The 20,524-nt window shown below is 39.6% G+C and overlaps 1 protein-coding gene across 12 annotated transcripts in view; it reads right to left on the reverse strand.

Annotated features, from left to right (window-relative positions):
* The window catches only part of LOC121673010 (pleckstrin homology domain-containing family A member 5-like), a 102,175-nt gene that overhangs the window by 73,452 nt on the left and 8,199 nt on the right, over positions 1-20,524 (reverse strand). For 3 of the 12 annotated variants that reach the window (XM_042046011.1, XM_042046010.1, XM_042046009.1), the window contains exon 1: positions 13,095-13,218. The exons of 1 other annotated variant lie outside the window; for it this stretch is intronic. The gene's annotated coding sequence lies outside the window, so the exon portion shown is untranslated. Of the gene's footprint in view, positions 1-13,094; positions 13,220-20,524 lie in introns of those variants that run through there. 8 more of the 12 variants (XM_042046013.1, XM_042046017.1, XM_042046016.1 and 5 more) reach the window with 5 other exon arrangements.

Consider the following 20,524-nt stretch of genomic DNA (forward strand, 5'->3'; position numbering starts at 1 on the left):
TGCTAAGGCCTTCTCATTTGCTTATTCTCAATGTGGCCATCAAAGCAAAGGTTGAATACAAACAAAATCACAAACCACGACACCACTTTGAAGAGGCCTCCACATCTTTAATTTAGAAACACTGTTCCTTTTGACAAATGAACACTGAAGAACACATTTCAGAAGAATACTACACCAAATATCTGCTTCCTAGCACTTACTCTATGTCTTATCTAAGATTTACAGACTGACAATCTAACCTCTATTATGAATACACACAAGTATACTATATATCACAAATACACTCAGAGATATTTCTTCTGGGAAGCAGTTTTATGCATTTGTCATGACAAAATACTTTAAAAGATGGCAAGTAAGGTAAGGAGACCAAGATTACCAGAGCAATAAATTCATTCTCTCTGCATTAATGCTGAATTTTTGCACTGATATTTAAAGGTGAGGTGGAAACAAATGTAAGACAAGCCTAGGCCAGTTTTGTTTGGCTTCTGTGAAGCCCTTCATTCTTCACCTGGGAGGGGGGTGGGGGGTGAATCAAATCAGCCATTTCTACCTTGTGTGCTTGCTTTCTAGCATAAGAATCTCTAATTTCTACTGGAAATAGATGCAGTAGCTTACAGTAACCTAACAAAGAGTTGTCTGAACTCGGAAAAAATTTAAGTAAATGTAGTCCCTACACAACTGTAGCAAGGATGTGGTCTGTGGCTATACTGACACTTCTATTTTACTAAATCTGTAATGTCTCATTTTACAGTAAACAGCAAATGCAAGCACTTTTTTGCCAGTGCTACCATACCCTAGAATTATGAGCCTTTTTTCAATTATGATTTTTAAACAACAAGTTTGGAAATGGGGCTGCATGACTCCACAGGGCAACATCTGAGTATGGTAACAACATCAGGGAGTCCCAGCAAAAGGGGGGGGGGGGGAAAGAGACAGCCAGTCCCAAAGTGTTGACAGACCTGTAACACATCCCACACGCTGCTAAGAACAAAGTGCAGAATAACCCTTGGTGTGTGCACACGCTTGGGAAGGTGCAGACAAAATTCCACTCATTTTCCTGGCAGACAATGTAGCACCTCAACTGTAGTTACTGCTGCCACCATTTTCCTGGGCTACTCCGAGTTTATTTTTTCAGGCAACCTGCCAGTTCTGTAGACTTTTCCTCTTGAGCCCTTCTCAGTTACAGTTATAGCAGCTTTGGTATCCCTGCTGCTGCCGTAGTGAAAAGCATCTGGACATTTCTACACAACTGACTGTACTCCAGCTTTTCATTTATTACTGATTTTTATTTTCCAAAAGATTAAGCACTGCTGCCCCAAAATTATAAACCTTCTTCTCAATGGGACCTTCTAAACCCACATTCATATTCCAGTGAAAATCTTCATACGAAAACAGCTTTTTCTCACTTGAGCAGATATGATTAACATGCTCTCATGACACATTTCCAACGTAAAACTAAATTTATGTAAGCAAGAACAAATATTAAAAAAACCCTTTCAAAATGCTGGGATGAAATAGTTGCCAAAATAGCATGTACTCTGTTAGAGATTGAGAAGGTTTTAATAAAAGACTCTTCTTCCTAATCAAACACTCCATTGTCAGAAAAAGTTACTGTTTTCAGGCTTCCCAGAACTTTGTAGGAGGTATCTTTCATTCTGCAGGTAACATATCTGGGAATTTGTAAAATACTGAGACTCAGTAAGGGCCACAAAGCCATTGTTGTAATTTGTGAGATGTACCTGCCACGTGTCATCAATTTATGTAACATTTCACTACATTTTAAGCCCTGGGCACAGGATCTATCAGTACCTTGATAATAGCACTGCAGATGAAGAAAATTTTCAATTCTGTAAGTATTAATCTGTGCTAAAAATGACTAACACAGTTTGCTATCTGAGGTAAGTTTAGGAGAATAGTGAGGTACGTGTTAGAAGGCAGAACTGTCTCTAAGCCTCACACTTGAAATCCAAGGATCCTTCAATGGTTAACTACCTGTAGAACTTACAAGAACTAGAGTAACATAACAATTCTGAAACCCCACAATGTGTTTTCTGAAGAGAAACACGATTTGGAGCAGCATGGCTATGCAGATGGTTTGTGGACCAGAAGCACCACTGGATTCTCCAGTTTGGCTACTACTTGTCTCTTGTGGATGACAGGCCACTCATTATCATCTTTGAGAGGTCATAGAGAGGTGCCACCCTCCTCTGCTCAGCCCTGGTGAGGCCATGCCTGGAGTGCTGTGTCCAGTTCTGGGCTCCTTGGGACAAAAGAGACATGGAGCTCCTGGAGTGGATCCACCAAGGGCTACGGAGATGGTGAGGGGACTGGAGCATCCCTCTTAGGAGGAAAGGCTGAGGGAGCTGGGGCTGTTCAGCCCTGAGAAGAGACAGCTGAGAGGGGACGTCATCCCTGTCTGTGCCTGTCTGCAGGGAGGGCTCAGAGCATGGACCGTGGGGCCCAATAATGCTGGGACAAGAGGAACAGGCAGGAACTGATGCCCAGGAAGTTCCACCTAAATATGAGGCAGAACTTCTTCCCTGTGCAGTGACCCAGCACTGAACAGATTGTCCAGAGAGGCCATCTCCCTCACTGGAGATATTCCAGAACCATCTGGACACAATCCTGTGCCATGTGCTCCGGGATGACCTTGCCTGAGCAGGGAGGTAGGACCAGATGAGCCACTGCGGTGCCTTCCAACGTGACCCAGTCTGGCATTCTGTGAAGACTGACAGCAGATGTCTGATCAGCTAATGTTTTCCAAAAGCTCATTTCCCTGATGCAAGAGGGACACTGCAGCCTCTCCTGAAGAGGTAGAGAGGGTAGAAGTAGTTAAAACTAACTTGTAGAGAGGGAAACAAAAAGCCACATTCAATTAAAACAAAAAACCTCCCAAAAAACCCAAACAAACAAAAAACAAAACCAACCAACCAAAAAAAAAAACCACCAAAAAAACCAAACAAACCCAAACAAAAAAAAAACAAACCACAAAAAAACTCAACCCCCCCCCCCCCAAAAAAAGAACAAAGAAAAGCTGTTCCAATACAAAGAAAAAGCTGTCTTTGCTGCTGGATTAGACCACTTAGATTAGCACACTAATAAACTGGGGCATTTCATTAATATGAGTAAATTAGAAACCACTAATTAGTATTTTCTTACTCATACAATATTAGAGATTTTCAGAACAAGAAATAAACCTGACTTGAATTTACAAGGGACAAATGAACATTGATTGCATGAGCACAACTGTACAATACTACCAGCAGAAATTCATCACACCAAGTAAGTTAGATATAATTCAGTTGTCTTAGTCACCCCCTCAACAACTACAAGCATCAAATTCAGTAAAAACTTTTAGAAAATGCTTTTATAGCTACATACCAACTGTTACTGTTTTCAAAGCTCACTAGACAGAAAATTATCTCCACCACATACCACTAAGCTCAGTTATGCAAGCCTTGGCCTTCCTTATTTATTAGAAGCCTAAGTGAAATGTGCTCTTGAGCAAGCATTAGAAAGAGAAGTAGAAATTCAAAAGGCAATTCTGACTCATGCCTCCATTTCACTGTATGAAATTTAAAGATATTTTACCAGAGAAAGCTACTTTAATAGCAATTCCTCTTAGCAATTTTAACTCATTTTTCAATAATTATATTTTGAAAAAAAAAAAGCTAAATATACTTATAAGAAAAGTGAATGTAGACAATTTAAGCCGTTTAATACCTATAGATGCGTACATATGCATATTAAAATATGTTAATGTGAGGCCTACGCAAAAAGGCCAGTCTTGCTGTCAAAAGTACTCCCAGCTGAGGTCTGATTTGGGTCGGACTTCTCTGCAAGCTCGCTTGGTACCAGGAACTCAAGATGCCTCCAGTTAGTGTACCCTGTGAAAAGCTGCTCTGCCATGTCTCCATTTCCACTGGGCTTGAGGAACCTGCACCACTGTCACTCTTCTACTCCTCTCCAGCACTGACAACCTCGACTGTCCTGTCACTCAACCCAGCCCCTTCTCCACTCAAGGTTCAAAAGGGAGCTCAGTGGATTTGGCAATCAGAGGACACAGAAAAACCAAGATAAGCTTTCATTTGGAAACAGTTGTGCATTTGTTCAACAAACTCCTCCTCTAGAACTGCAAAAAAGTAAAGCTCCTGAATTTATTAAGGTACAAATCCAATGGATATACAAAAACAGAAAAATATGTATAATTTCAGTGAATTACTACCTCAAATAAAGCAGCAGAATTTCAACAGGCATTTGGTAAAACCACAGTGTTGCTCTACAAATCTCACTAAGCACATTGGGATCAAGAAGACCAATATTCATTAACAGAAGTAGTTAAATACCTTATTTATCTTAAGTTTTCTACCTTTGGTGACATTTCTATCTTTCTCTTAACTCATCTACTATTACTTATCATTATTCATGTTTCTTTGCTTTTTGGGTTTTTTTGTGTGAATGGTGGGTTGCTTTGGGTTATTTTTGCGTTTGGTGTTTTCTTAAGATTGTGTAAATCACATCAAATCCCTTAAACATCTTAGACAAGGTTATACAGAAATGTAACAACATTACACTGTCTCCAGACAGCTCCACAACTTTCATTTCTTGATCAGTTCAAATATGTGGGAATTGGCATCGTCACCATACAGTCACACCTCTGGTAAACAGCCATATTTATTAAATAATAACATATTTCTATTAGCAACTCAGTAGAAGTTTTAAAAGAAAACCATGCTTATCAAGCACTTACATCAGAATATATTGGGTCATAACTAGACCCTTCCTAAGTCTGCTGAGCAAGAAAAATGGTCTGGCAAACTTCTGGTAAGTCATTGTCATCTGGGAAATGATTAGAAATCTTTCTTTTAGCAATCTGACAGAAGAAAGCAGCTGAAATGTTGGTGCACCCCCTTGTATATCAGTTGTAATTGTGGTATGCATTCAGACACAGCCCGTATTTCAAGCTGTCTCTCCCAACAGATCCTATTTTTCAAGAAATAAGCACCGAGACAGAAATTTATAAAAAATAATTATTTTATAAATGAACAGTCATGACTAAAGCTTTAATCACTGGCCTTCTTAAAGCCATTGTGAGGATTTAATTGAATAATCTTGGTGGTCCACTGACAGAGCATATGCAAATATGTGCAGCAGACCCCAGAGGATAATTAATTGAAGCTTACACCATGTGTGGGCCTGCATTCATCTCAGACAAAAGAGTACAAACTCTATTAAAAATATTCATTGCCTGTGACGTAAAGTTCAAGCACAGAGACGCGCGGGGTATAAAGTGTGGCACTGAACTGGAACACTGAACATGTCACTTGTCATCTCCAAGGTCCGAGGGCGCAGCTGAGCCTCACTCAGCTCTCCTTTCTTTCAGCTGATTTGGGTGCAGCCTCAGGAGCTGATCATTTCAGAAAAATTGTAATATTATTGCCTTAGAAGAATAGCAGTAAGTTGTTCTACAAGTCTCCAGAAGATTAAAACATCAGCAGCAAATAAAATTGGTTTGGGATTTGTTTGACATCACAAGTAGATCAGAAATTATCTCAGGATTTTCTCTGAACTCTCACATCCTTTAAAAGAGACCCTACACCATTTCTTTAAACATCCATACCTAATGTTCATTTGCTCCTATTTCAGACTAAAGATCCTGGTGCAGATATAATGTATTTTAATTTAGAGGTGAGAACGCCAATCAGGCTTGTGGGGAAACCTCGAGAACTGATCTAACTGCAAAGAGGCCACATTTCCCCTCTTTTATTTAATTTTAAATCCATCACTGCCTATTATTCACCTTGTTAACTTCAAGTATTTATAACAAGTAGGCAGGCCTCAACGCTTCAGCAAATACTGCTTTTCAGGAAAAGCATCATTACACTGTCCACAGAAGAATACCAAAGAGCAGCACACTTTGACGTGGTGCTCTCACAACTTCATCTTAAACATCGACACAAGTCCTTATCAGGCAGAGAATGTCAGCCCAGATGGAGCCACCTTCTGATCTACAGCGATGGCTCACTGCTGCTGTGGCTGTCAGAGTTCAGTGACTGTCTGCACTAATTGTTGGTGCTAATACCTGTCAGCAATTAGCAAAACCAGCCCTTTGCAGCACTGAATTCCACACTGCGTAATGCTATTAATCTACAGCATCAACTCCTTGCTTTGATGAGTCTGATCAAAGAGCAATGGAAACCCACAGTTTTATGACACAGAAACAGGCAGAGCCAAATTACATCCGAAACTGGAGACTGGTGCCCTCCCTCTGTCACCAGGCCCAAAATGGATCAGTGGGAGCATTTATCCAATAGTATCCCATGCTGCATCCAAAGCAGCAGGTTGAGGGAGGTGATTCTGCCCCTCTACTCTGCTCTGCCACCAAGTCGATCAGAGGGATGGAGCACCTCTCTTATGAGGAAAGGCTGGGAGAATTGGGATTGTTCAGCCTGGAAAAGAGAAGGCATTGGGTGATCCAACTGTGGGCTTCCAGTGCCTGAAGGGAACCTACAAGGGAGAGGGAGAGAGACTATTTCCAAGGGCCTGGAGTGACGAGACAAGGGGGAATGGCCTCATACCGAGAGAGAGTAGGTTTAGGTTGGATATTAGGAAGAAATTCTTCCCTGTGAGGGTGGTGAGGCCCTGGCAGAGTTGCCCAGAGAAGCTGTGGCTGCCCCATTCAAGGCCAGATCAGATGAGACTTTGAGGAACCTGGTCTAATGGAAGGTGTCCCTGCCCATGGCAGGGGGCTGGAATTATATGATCTTTAAGCACCTTCCAACCCAAACCATTCTGTGATTTTACAATTCTACAGTCTAGATGCTCGAGAAGAAAATGTCCAAGGTTAGGCAGAAGTCAGATTCATACCAAAAAATGCAAAAAACCCCAACCCAAATAACAAACTCTCTTTCAAATACAATTTTAGTTTGCTTTCTCTTGATCTGTTATTATATGCATTATCAGAACTGGCAGGATCCTCTTTCTGTTAGTTCAGAATACACAGAAAAAAAGTTAGTTACATTATAGCATTGTTAATCAAATCTTGCTAAGACTTAAGATTCCCAGCTGTGCAGAATTCTTTCACATCACTCAAACATCTTCTCCCAAAGTTATCACAAAAATGCCAACTTAGAAAAAAAAAAAAAATTAGGAAAAGCAGTTCAAAGGATGCTCCCATATAAAAAATATCCACAATTAAAGTTATTATGAGAAAATTCATTGATTCTTAGAACCAGTCTACCCAACAAATAGCAAAAAAAGCAGGTCAACCTGAATACATTAAAAGATTAAATCCTATTTCCTTAACGAATGTTTTGCTTTTTCCAATCTCAATGCCAAGTTTCTTATAAAATAGATGAAAACCACAATTAAGACAGACAGTTGAAGAGGCAGCAACACCAATACTCACTATCAGGTAAGGAAGCAGAGCAGATGAGTAACACTTTCTCTCTAATTAAAGTAATTTGGCCTTTTTAAATGAAGAAAAAAAGAATCTGTACAATGGGTAAACACAAATGAATTATTTAAAGTGTTACTGTTAGTATACCGCACTAAAAAAACCCGTTTCAAAAGGTGACTTGGCTAAAATAAGTACCACAAGAACAACAGCATTTAGGTAGCAGGATAGATCATTATTCAATCTACCAGATGAAATTTTAGAACCCCATCTGATCAAGAGTTTACGTCTGCCACCCACTGCTTATATGCAGACTGTCAATCACTTTGATGCCTGTTGATCTCATACAACCAAACCGTTGGCTCTAGAAGTTTAGATACTTCCATTTGACAAAAGTATTTCTTGGCTGCCTCCCCTTGTATTTTCACATCTTCGATTTCAACACCTACACAGATTGATCTGCATTATCCTTTTACTTCATAAATGCAAAGGAACAACTACAGTTTATTTACAAAGTGAACTGTCAGCACATTTGACAGCTCCGCAGGAAACATACCCAGCAAAAAGACATTACAATTCAGCAGTCCCCTAGTTTTACATCCTGACTCTCACAACTGTATCCTTATCTCACAGTACAATGGAAATAACAATTAATATTTATTAAAGACTTTTGCTGACCCAGCAACACACACTGCTTCAGCAAATGGCACACCAGGTTGTTCCTTCCAAGGTTAAACTGCAGCAGTAGGGAAAACTACAGGACAAGACCTCTTGAACAGACACGATGCCTCCAATGACCTTGCCAGCATTTTCTTCCATTAAATTCATACCTCAGTGAGAGCCAGAATCTGGGAGCTGTTTTTCTTTCTCAGGTGATTTTTCAAGCTCAGGGTACAGTACAGTGACATGGAACTGGCTTTTCTGGCAACAGCTCACTATTGTGTTAAGAACATCTTCAGCCTCAAGCAGGCAAAAGTGATGATTTTAATGTGAGAGCAGCTCATCTGCACCACAGATTTCTAAGACTGCATCTTTATGGTAATGAAAAATATCCTGGCGAAGAAGACTCAGTTCATTGACAAACACCTTATGCAAAGCAAAAATGTTTATTTCATTTGTGTCAGAGCACGGGGTCAGTGACAGAAAACCATTGGGATGGCAGACATCACACTCAACGTCAGTCATTTCATGTGATTTTAAAATGGCAATGAAAATTCCAAAGAAAAACACCCTCTGTACTGGGTGGGAATGTAATTTTTTATCGACTTCTTTAGGAACTTGTTTAAGTTTTTCTTATGTTGAATCTGGCTTTGGAAACACTTTTAAAGGACTAGTAAAATCGTATCCAAAGAAGTCAAATTGACTGCTGTTTACCATATGGAGTATTACTCAATTCTCCTCTTAGCAGTAGAAAACATGAACATAAGGAAGAGATTTGCAAGGCAGGGAATGTTCATATGAAACCCAGAAGTGAAAACTCCTTCCATCCTTTTTTTCTTTCTGGATTACGCATTGTATCAGGAAAGCAGATTTTAGGCTACATTTCAAGACTATAAAACAGAGGATTTGTAAAGAAATATGTTTTTACAGTATCTCTCACCTTATAGACTCTTTGCAAAATCAGCAACTTTAGAGATATTCCAGATCTATAAAGTAACTATGCTATGCAGAATTTTTACAGATCTCCAGCTACTCAATACAGTTCTACTTGTTATGTACCTTCTAACATTAAATTGTTTCTCAATGGTTTTCTTCTGGCATGCCAAATTTCCTTGCATTCTTTCTGGGTATCCAGCCTTTATGCGGGTGTACTCCCTTCCTAGATCCAAAGCGTGGCAAGTTTTGAGATGTGTTTATGGCCAGCAGGTTTGGAGTAGCACAGTACTTCAGAACTGGCACAAAGAGGAAAAAAAAACAACACCCCTGGTCATTCCTGTCTGAAAACACCAATATTTACTTGTTTGCTTGCTTTAAACCCAGATTGCTGGTGCTCACTGAAGCTCCAGGCACCATGTAGCTCATGGAACAGGAATCACAGATCATCTCTATCTCCATATCAGCCTATTTTTGTGCATCCTGCTCTGATGAAGGTGGCAGTGAAATCTCTAGAACAGGCTATTGGCTACAGCTGTATGGACAACAATGTCACTCTTTAATGGTGGACATCACAAGAAAAGTCACTTGAAGACACAGCCTTTGAAGCTATTTGTGAATATTATTCTCCTCCTATGCCATTTGAATCTCATAAAGCAATGAATTTCAACAACGGAAGGCTGGGGGGAAAGAGAAAAAAAAGACATCAGTTCACCAGCAACTTCTCATTCCACGTGAAGAATGGGGAGTAAAGTAAGTTTTGCATGTTGAAAACAAACTGTCACTTGAATAACTCCTCCATGGAGAACAAATTTAGGGAGTTTGACTGCACTGTTGCCTTGGGCTGGGAAGTTTCCCCATGCCTGTTGACTATATGGTGTGCTAACACTCAACACGCTCCTGATCCATGCCTGGCCTCAGGCAGGCACTCTGAGGATGCTCTGCCAATGACCAGTCAGCAAAAAACACTTGCCATGGTCTCCTCCCTCCTCATGCCCTTTTCCTGGAGATAATTAAGGCAAAAACCATCCAAACCAAACAATTCAGCCTACTTCATGCATTTTAAAGGAACAGAAAATGCACAAGCCAAAATACATATTGGTCGAATAATTCCAGATAAAATTTATTTTCACTTTTACTTGGAGAGTTCCAACCCTGAAATGACTGGCACTGCCCCGTAACTAAAGTTTTTAATGATTTAATGCCAAGCTAAAAGCTTGGTTTCATAAAACGTATGTTATAAAAGCAAACATGGTCTCCACAAAATAAGCATCTTCAGTGTTTTGCAAAAAAGAACATTCTAGAAAATGATAACAAATCAATGTATGAGGCAAATGAAAAAAAAAGTGAAGTTCAAGCAATAAATTCATCAGCTTCCCCAAAAGCAAGTGTGAACAAGCAATAGTGCCTTGCCATGAATGTTGTTCATATTTCTCCTCATTAGGCAGAAGGTATTTTGAGGTAAAGAATTTGTTCCGTGATCATCGCTCTACTTTACTGCTCAGAAATTTGAAATCAGAAATTCGTCCTTTCATCTCTCCACCTCCCAAAATAAACCCCCCACTTAAAGCTTCTGAAAATTACTGTCTGCGTGACAGCTTTCACTTGTTTACTGCAAAATATTTGTTTCTATGGCTAGATAAGTGAAACTGCAGATCACACTGAATGTTCACAGCTGGAGTTCCAGCAGGGATCGTATTATTTAGATAAAATAGGAGTTTCAATACCAGAAGAACCACATGTAACCCCCTTTTCCCAGTAAAACAGGCAGACTGATACACCTGGCTCAGTTTAGAAGCAAAGCCAGAAGTTTCTTTCAGTCACATAGTTCAGTGACATATAGCTTTAAATACATCAATATATTCCTCTTCTAGCTTACATTAGGTAGCCACACATTTAAATGAAGATATACCTTAAGGTTTAAAAAGTCTGCTTATATTTAAACTGTATCCTTTTCTCCTTTAAAAAAAAAAAAACAAAAACAACCAACCTAATCTGGAAAGAAAACGGGGAACTCATGAGCTAGAATGTAACTCCTGTAGGTTGGAAAAAGTAATTGGAAAATTCCAGCCATCACTACTCTAACTATGGCTCCATTCCGTTAACCAGCAAACCCAAGAAGTTTCATATTAGCAACCATGATCAAGCTAACACATGCAGTAAGCATTTCTAGGCCTATACTTAAGAAAGGCCTCCCATTCCACTCCCTTTTCTTTTCTGGAAAGAATTTAAGCACATTATTATGTGCTTAACTGACTAACTTAGAAGTATAGCTGCATGGGTTTTTTTGCTAAAGAAAAGCAGGGAATCAGAAGTTTATGCACAATCCTAACTGTCAACAGAACAGCAAAATAGTTATTTCTGCCATTCAATCTATACAATTCCAAACCTAAAATGTTACCAGCACCTCATTTTTGTGCATAGCCTCTGTATTCATTTCCATCTAATAGTACATTCAATAGGGTTTATGCATATCAAAAAGCACAGCACACTTTAAACAACTTTGAAGACAGTTTGATATAACTGCCTATAAAAACCTATTTTGGCTAAGCTCAAGCCACACTAAAAAAACCCCAACAAAACAAACTAGTGATAAAACTTGCAATAAAATTTAACTTATCAAGCTTTAAGAATAAAAAAAAGGCCCCAAGTACGTAAGATAAACATCTCACTTAAATGAAACATTAAAATTTATCTAAATTCAACATTAGAATTTATTTGGAAACTATAATGACACAGAAAATAGTTCTTCTATTCATGACAACAGAATTTAAAAGGCACACAGCTCATTGCTTTTAGTTCTGGGTTGGGAGCCAAACCACCTACATGAAGAGTCAGAGCTACAAAGGAACTTCAATGCTAACAGTCATCTTCCAAACCACGTAAATCATAAATATTACATCAATTCTGCATCTACAATTTATCAATGCTGCATCACAAAAATTGCCAGCTGATGCATTAATGAAATTACCCTAAACACAGGTCTCTGAAAGCTGATGTATTACATCCACGTAGCCACCCACAGCTCTGATTCAGACCATCCAAATTCAGTCTGGAATTATTTCCTGATGAAAATCAATACCTAACTTTTGCTGAGATGAGTTGCACTATTCCCCAGAATCTTCAAACAGATGAATAAGACATTTTTGCCTGTATTCATCCATCAAGACTTGTCATCCTTAAAAGAACACCAAAAGAAACCAAAACCAAAGTGACACAGCAAAACCCTGGGCTTCCCTTGCTAAGTACCTCTGTGTAGATATGTGTGCTGTAATTTTCTAGCTATAAAAAATATAAACCTTTTCAAAATTGGAATCTGACAAGATTTCCAAATGCCACAGGACTGCAGCAGTTTTACAATGAGACTTTTAACTGCCAGGGAGGAGAAAAGAAGACAAGTATTTTATATTTCTCCTATGACGAGAAAACAGCTACCATGAAGTGGAAACTGAAGTATTTTTCAGTTATTTAAATCCTAAGCTACAGCCAGATACAGTTTTGTGGGTTGGTTGGTGTTTTTTTCTGAAATAATTTTTATGCTGACAGATTTTGCAGCTCAATATATGACATCCATACAGAAACAGACATCCAGCTTTGCAGGTGATATCCACACAGATACATACACTGACTGGAAATGTACCTGGTTTTCCATTTTGTGCCCTGAACAAGCATCTAAAATCCCTCAAATTACATCTGAAACCTGGCATTCAGTAACACTGCCATATGAGCTGTGTGTTAAAATCAGATACCTTACAAGTGTCTATTTGGAAAGTTCTTCCCATTCAGCATTGCAAGCTAATTTAAAAAAGCTCAAATTCCTGCTACGTTCAATCTCCAAGGCGTGATTTAGCAGACAAGCATGTCTAAATAAAAATCTTGGAAGTTAGACACAGTTACAGTAAGTAATAAACACAACTACTACCTGCAATTAGGTTTCTACTTAAAATCTTAACTTAAATGCTAAAAAATTGTATTCTGCTTTGCATATATTGCGAGTTATTGAATGCTGCATTAAAAAAATCTGAAAAAAACATTTTTCCAAAGAGGGAGGAAATGCTTTATGTCTTAAGAAAAACAGTTGTTAAAATGCATAAGAATTACTCACCAGTCTCCAGAGACATTAATTCTTTACCACAAGCCTGACACACAGACAACAAAACACACGTAAGGATGTGAGGGACGACCCTTTTCCCTTGGAAGCTGTTTCCCAATGAGTACTGCACAACCCTGACCCAGAGGAAAAGCAACTTAGCTGTCAGGATTGCTAGACTCTGAGAAAGCTGATACCAGAGTGATGTCATTTATTCCTGAAATGTTACTGCAGCTCCAAACTATTGACTCTCTCCTACCAATAAAATCTCATCCTCCAGATGATGGAAAACAAAACGTTTAACAACAGGATTAAGTTTCAACAGGAGCTAATAGTACAGATTTTAACGTTCTATCTTGAGGTTAGACAAACTATTACAGTCAGAAAAAGTGAAAAAAAAAAAAAAAAACCAAAACCACCACCAACAAAAAAAGCCTCAGATGTTATCTAAATATGCTCCTCTAACTAACTATCTCCAATCTGCAAAGATTTGCTTTCTGGCAGCAGTAGTCAGAAAACACTTCGAGAGGTGAAGAGGAAGAGCAAAGACTGGCACTACAGCATTGGGCATCTGGCTACCAAGCTCCAGCTAATTCAGCTGAGAAGTTCTTGGCCTGGCAGGGTGGCCTTCAGCCAGGTCACCTTTCTCCCTTTTTCAAATTCTTTCTGCCCCAAGATTTGCCCCACAATGTAAGCTCAATCCTCAGGAAGTCCTTGTACAATTCCATTGTGAAACATTTCTTTTGGATGAAAAGGAAAAAATAATAATGAGCAAAATCACAAGCCTTATGTGCTAAAATCAGGAACTTTTAATACTGAAATAGATGCAGCCAAACTGCTAATGCAGGATGTGAAGCTATAAACACTGCAAAAAAAGGAAAGAAATGATCACAACAGGCACTGCAGGAAATTTCTCTACAGGAAAGAAAAACCAGGGACTAATATTCTACTTTAAATATATAAAGCAAGAAGGAGATGAAGAACATGAATAAATTACGTGGTACATAAAATTCACTTTAGTAAGAGTAAAAAGCAGAGTTGCAGGGATGGCTGGGGTCTTCTACAAATCCCAAATTTTAGACTAGAGCACAGAAATCTTTCATACTAAAATCCTGAACATCAAAGATAATCTTCATGAATATTTTCAAATCAGCGTCACACACATCTTTAAATATGACAGCCCACAGATTTCCAACAGTCCTGAGCCAACACCATGCTAATTTAGAGCTGGTTAGTAATCAACGGGGGCACTGAGTGGGCAAGCACCGCCTTCAGTCAACTACACTGAGGGCAGTGCAAGCCCTTCTGCACAGAGCAGGCCTGGATTTTTATACATTTATTAGTAAAAACATGTGCACTACAAAGAGACAAATCTTGCAGAAAAAGGATGCAAATTCACAAGATAAATCACTACTTTTTAAAAAATGATCCCACATGTGCAAGATGAGAAATTCTAAGGAATGCATAAAGTAACAAACTAGAGGGAACACAAAAGCCTTCAAAGTAAAGAAATGGCAACTCAAGTTAAAACATCAAAAACGTTCTTCTGATAGGAAAGAATAAGGCCTGGGAAAATACCCCAAAAGTGGCACACAGTCAGAAAAGGCTTAAAATGGGGATCAAAACCAGAGTTATCCTTCCTCAGTTTTCAGTGTGAACAGCATCAAAACCAGAAGCTGGGCGGCAGAATGAACTACAAATAAATGCACGGCACAAGCTGCCATGGGGGCTAGGAAGAAACTGGTTAAAGAGAAGCAGCCAAGTGCAAGGCCAGGACTCAACTGGTGCACAGGACACTCCTGCCAGAATCCTGTTCAGAGGTAATGGGTGAGATCATCAAACTCTTCTGTGTCAGAAAGAGGCTGGCTTCAAAATCCACAAGTGCTAAACCTTGAAGGCAAGTGACCTATTTTCAAACAATTTCACCTGTCACACTTAGAATAGCAAAAATCTGGAGTGCAAAACCTGTGAAATGCTGTTTCCAAAAAAGTACAGAATATGAGACTTGAGCCAAATACTAACAATGTAGAAATGAGTTGGAAAATTGAGGAGCTTTACCATCAGTCATGTGTTAAGTAATCAATATTAGAGACTGTGCCTCCTTTTCTTGCTCGGCACATTAAATTTACAGAACTGATCCACTGCTTGAAATGAAGTTAGCAATCTTTTCCTCCTTTTTTTGATAGCATATGATAAGTTTTATAGAAGTAATTAATCTCCTGTTAGCTCTGTGGCATTTAAAGCCTCTCTTTGTAAGAGATGTGCTATTTCCAGAAGAATCTAAATTTCATTAATAGCCTCCAGCCCTGAGTTCAGTGTTAAGATCTGATGAAGCATTAGCACGTGATGTTGGAAGACAAAGACCAAAGCAGCTGGAAGAGGGAAGAACCACCAGTTCTGAGACACAGTAGCTTACCAGAATGTAAAGGCTGATTTTGAAAATCTTAATATTTAATTACACCAACTTCCTGTTTTTATCCAGTTTTCAATTTCATTTAAAAAATAGTTATTTCATAGGAAAAATGACCATTTCTGAAGGCCTTCAAACGGAGATTGCAGTCAGTGCTGAAGCATCATCATTTTAAACGAAGAGCTTAACTTCATGAAAATATAAGATAGCTAAGACTCATCCTAACAGTCTAAATCAGAGTAGGACAACAGGACACAATTCATCACTGTTGAATGAGAGTCATGCACTGTTCCACTTAACGTAATTTGCTATTTTTAAGAAGAAAAATTTTGTTTTTTTCAGCCAAACCAATACAAAGACAAAACAACATAATTGGGCTGAAGGAGCAGGGGAAAATGAAATTGCTCTGGGCACATGTACAGATGACCACATGGCAATCTTACCTATATTTTCCACAGAATGTAGGGGTTTATGTTCACGTCTAAGTTACTAAGGTCTTTACCAAGTTATTTTACTCAGGTCTTTAGACATCTGGTTTAGGAACGTGCTTCTGATTAGTTCAACAGGCTGCCTTATAGACAGTCAGTGTAAGTGCTGTAATATACAAAAACCTTAGGTCAAAAAAGATGTCACACAGGAATGAGGCTCATACAAAAATGTCAGATGAACAAGACTCTTGGTGGTCATCAAGTTCAACCCCATGCTCAGAGATAAATCCAATGCCAGATCAGATTGCAAAGGCCCTTCAAAAATCTTCAAGAAAGACATGGAATCATTCTGTGCTCAAGAGGCTTGGGGTTTTACTAATACTATTTCAATCTGTTAGAATGTACTTTATTGCAATTTATGACCACTGCCCTTTTTACAGTTCTGAAAAGTCTGTCTCATTTATAAAGCCCATGTAGTTAATGAAAGGCTGCAGTTAAGTCCCTGCTTTTGTCTTCTCTTCAGGCTAAACACAGGAATCCACTTCAGCTCTTCTAGCACGTCATATATCCTGGCCCTGTAGCCGGCTAGTGCTGGACTCATGTTTGTCTCCCTCTCTCTCTCTCACACTGATATGACCGAGACCAGACAGATTATTCCAGGGGTATTCCAAAGCAACAAACTGATGGGAATAATCACCATTCTCCCCACGGCAGCTCGACAGTTAACCTTCATCCCCATTCCAGCACGACATCCTGCTCCTTTCCCACCAGGACCCCCCCCCAGGCCATTTTCCAGGATGCTGCTCCTCCACCTGCACGCCTGCCTTTGCTGAACTCCAGCATGTTCCACTCTGCTCACGCCCCCAGTTTGCCGAGGTCCCTGGGGGTGACTGACCTGCCCTCTGGCATTCTGATCCCTCCTCCCAAGGGTGCTGTTATCCAGGAACTTGCTGATGGTGCATTCCTCTTGATTTGCTGATCAGTGTTAAAATAGTTTCACCCCAGCAGCAACTCCAGGAAAGACTCCTTGTAAACAGCCACTGATTTGAAACTTCAGACTATCGACTGCTTAAGCCTTATGGTGCAATCAATTCTTCACCATTCATCCAATCCATACCCCACACTTAAGATACAAAGGTACCACATGAAGATAACATCAGAAGCCTTGCTGAATGTAAGTGGTTTCCACTGTTTTCCCCCTCAGTTGCAGAGGCAGTCATTGTAGGAGGTAGCCAGGTTGGTCAGGCAAGATTTTTCCTTGGTACACCCATGTTGGCTGTTTCCAGTTACCTTCCAGTCCTTCACATGCCTAGAAATAGTTTATATAAGAATTTGCTCTTCAGTATTCTCAGGGAAAGAGGTGAAGCTGGCCAGTGTTAGTTCCCTGGATTCTCTTTCTTGCCTTTTTTTTTTTCTTTGAACACAGTAATGTTTGTCTTTTTCCAGTCATCAGGGTTATCCATGTTGATAGAAATTACTCTCATGGTGACATCTGTCAGCTCACTCAGCACCCTCAGCTGTTTATGTTCCTAGAATAAGAATCCATGGCTCTTTCAAGCATCAGTCAAAAAATAATTTATAAGTGAATGTCATATTAAAATAAAAAACAACAAAAAGCAACCTAGGAGGGGTAAGGGTCTCAAGTCAGCTTTTATCTGTCAAAACAAAAGAACAGGAGGTGGAACAACAAATGACCCCATAGGAAACTGTCTTGGGGTGACTTGATGTTGTATTCCCTATCGCTGCACAATGCCCAGAAATTAGTATATACACCTTTCTATGCTTTTAAACTGAGCCTAAGCGGAGAGAGAAGGAAAAAAGCCTTCAAGGATGCAGAGATAACACACTCTCGTTCTTGGCATTTTTTTTTGGGGGGGGGGGCTTCTGTGTTCTGCTGCGGTGGGAGAGGAGCCGAGAAAGCACCCTGATGGCTTGTTCAGCAGTTTTTTGGTTTCTTTCCTCCAGAGAGTTGAACTTTGGTTTTCCTGGAATTTCGGATTTTTATCCCTTTTTCTGCTGGACTGCTTCAATAGCAGAACACATCGGGAGGACTTTCCGCCGAGCACAGAGGGCCTGGCCCTGGGCCAAGTCCCAGCTCCGAGGAGGAGGGAGACCAAAGGGAGGACTCTTAACATTTTCCCAGGTTTTTCTCAACAGTGAGAGATTTTATTATTTAGCAGCACTATCCTTTCCCTGTGTGTTTGTTAAATAAATAGTTTTTATCTCTTTCATTTTCCTTCGAGGAAAAAGTTTCTTTTTTTCCCGAACCTGGTGGGGGAGGGGTGGTTTATAACCTGCCTTCTCTCAGAGGATACATTTCTAAATTTGGCCAAACCGGCACAGAAACACATCACTGGTCCAGGTTGCTGGTATGCTCCAGGATCTACTGGGAGCTGCCATCTGATATTTCTGCTGTATCCACAACCCTGCTGTAAATCTATGACTGAGAGCACTGAAGTGTTACCCAAACATTTCTTTAAGCTTGCTCTGCTTAGTTTAAGCTGTATACACCATGAGCAAAAATGATGATGATGAATTTTGAAGCAGGAATTCTGACTGCTTGCTGTTGACAGTACAGACAGAACAAGTTTTCCCAAAGGGAAAACCCAAACTTGGCTTGCAACAGGAATGTCTTGTTCTGTCCCAAACATCAAAGAAGTTAAAGACATGTAATAGAAACTGCATGCAGCATGAACATTACCAGTCCAGCAACCTTAGCAGGGAAGGCAAGGCCTCAACAGCCCATGGGGCACTTGTTTCCAATTACAGTGACAGACAAAGACACTGACAGAGAACCTGAAATGAGCTTGGGAATAACCAGTCAGCATTTAGAGTTGTAGTCTGTCTAGAATAACATGTTTAGAGTTTATATACAGCCTTTGATTCTGTGCCTTTAAAATGAAAAGAAACAAAGTGAATGTTTCCTCCTTCCCAATGCTTTCAAAGGAAGGGAACAGCATTTTTAGATTTACTGCTGAAAGACCAGGATTAAAGCAAGTATCTGGTTAAAGACTACATTAATTTTAAAAACATATATAGATTTCTCAGCTAAAGCATCTTCTGTTAAAGCAAATTGCACCCCAATGCAGTGATGTAGTGACATCTACTTTCGTGCTGCAGGAGCTGCCATTGAAACAAAACATTTCAGGAAATTTCAGCTCACTGCTTAAATCAACACCAGTCAGAATCTACTCTTCACACAATTACAGAATGGTTTGGGTTGGAAGGAACTTTAAAGATCATCTCATCTCAACCCCCTGCCATGAGCAGTGACACCTTCCACTGGTACCAGGTTGCTCAGAGCCCCATCCAACCTGGCCTTGAACACTTCCAGGGATGGGGCAGCCACAGCTTCTCTGGGCAGCCTGTGCCAGGGCCTCCCCACCCTCACAGTAAAGAATTTCTTCCTAATACTCAATCTAAACCTGCCTCTTTCAGTTTAAAACCATTGCCCCTTATCTTGTCACCACCTGCCTGTGTAAGTCCCTCTCCCTCCTTTTTCTAAACCCCCTTATCTCCTTCCCTTGCTTTTCTAAAATACACTTCATGTTTTATCCAGAACGCAACTCTTCAGAAAAGAGCAAGCGCGAAACCTGATTATCTAGGAATTTTATTCACTGTAAAACAGGTCTTCAAGCATGTGCCAGACACGAAGGACCCACAGTCTCCCACAACTCAGCACTAAGGCCTGAGTCTTCTGAGATGGAAGACACTGATTCCATTCCCTGAAGCCTGTGACAGTCTTCTGCTCCCCCCAGTGGCAAAAACGCAAATAAAATCCACAAGGAGGCCACTGAAGCAGCATCACTTGCTTACACAGCACTGTTCTCCGAGGTTCTTCAAACCCAAAATTTCCAGTATGCAAAGGATTTTTGTTCTACAAAAAGTAAACAACAGTCTAAATCAACATTTATCTTTATTTGTGCAAAAAAAGCTTTAGGAATTGATATATATAACGTAGTTGATAATGGTAACATTTAAAATTAATCTATACTCCTGAAATTGACAGCAATTTTCTTGGGTTACGATAGAGGAAAATAAAACCACCTTTAAAAAGAAAAATATTTTTGATACAAGTATTAATAACAATCTTCTGTTTAAACAAAAACGTCACAGAAAGGTGCTGCCACACAGACATCACTTGCCTATTCTTATCAGCCTTCTAATGTTTTCCTTCTTTTAAGCCTCGAATAGTTTTTTAAAAAGTGAGCATAATAAGAAAACTTATTTCCTGAAAGACTAACCAAATGAGTATTGAAAAAATAATTCCGACAGTGCAATTTGAGGATATATACTTAGGTACAGTAAATACTCTTCTATATTTAAAGACCGACTGCAAAATTACGTTATTTGAAATATTTTTTGGCTTGTATTAGTGGCACCTGTGATAATTTAACAGCTGCATTCAGTAAGGAATGATAAGAAAAGAACCCCAGGGCTTTTTTTTTAATTTCATGCACTGAATGAGGTGAGACACTGAACCCACATTTGAAGGTCTAAAACATTACCACAAGACTTTAAACACCGTATTAAGGAAAATCATTTACTGAAACTCACCAGTCCAAACTGAACCACTGAATGCAAATATAACTTGATAAAGTTACCCT

Source organism: Corvus kubaryi, unplaced genomic scaffold, assembly GCF_017639235.1.
Source record: "Corvus kubaryi isolate FWS band 111438036 unplaced genomic scaffold, C.kubaryi_AGA036_p1.0 65088, whole genome shotgun sequence".
Classification (NCBI taxonomy): domain Eukaryota; kingdom Metazoa; phylum Chordata; class Aves; order Passeriformes; family Corvidae; genus Corvus; species Corvus kubaryi.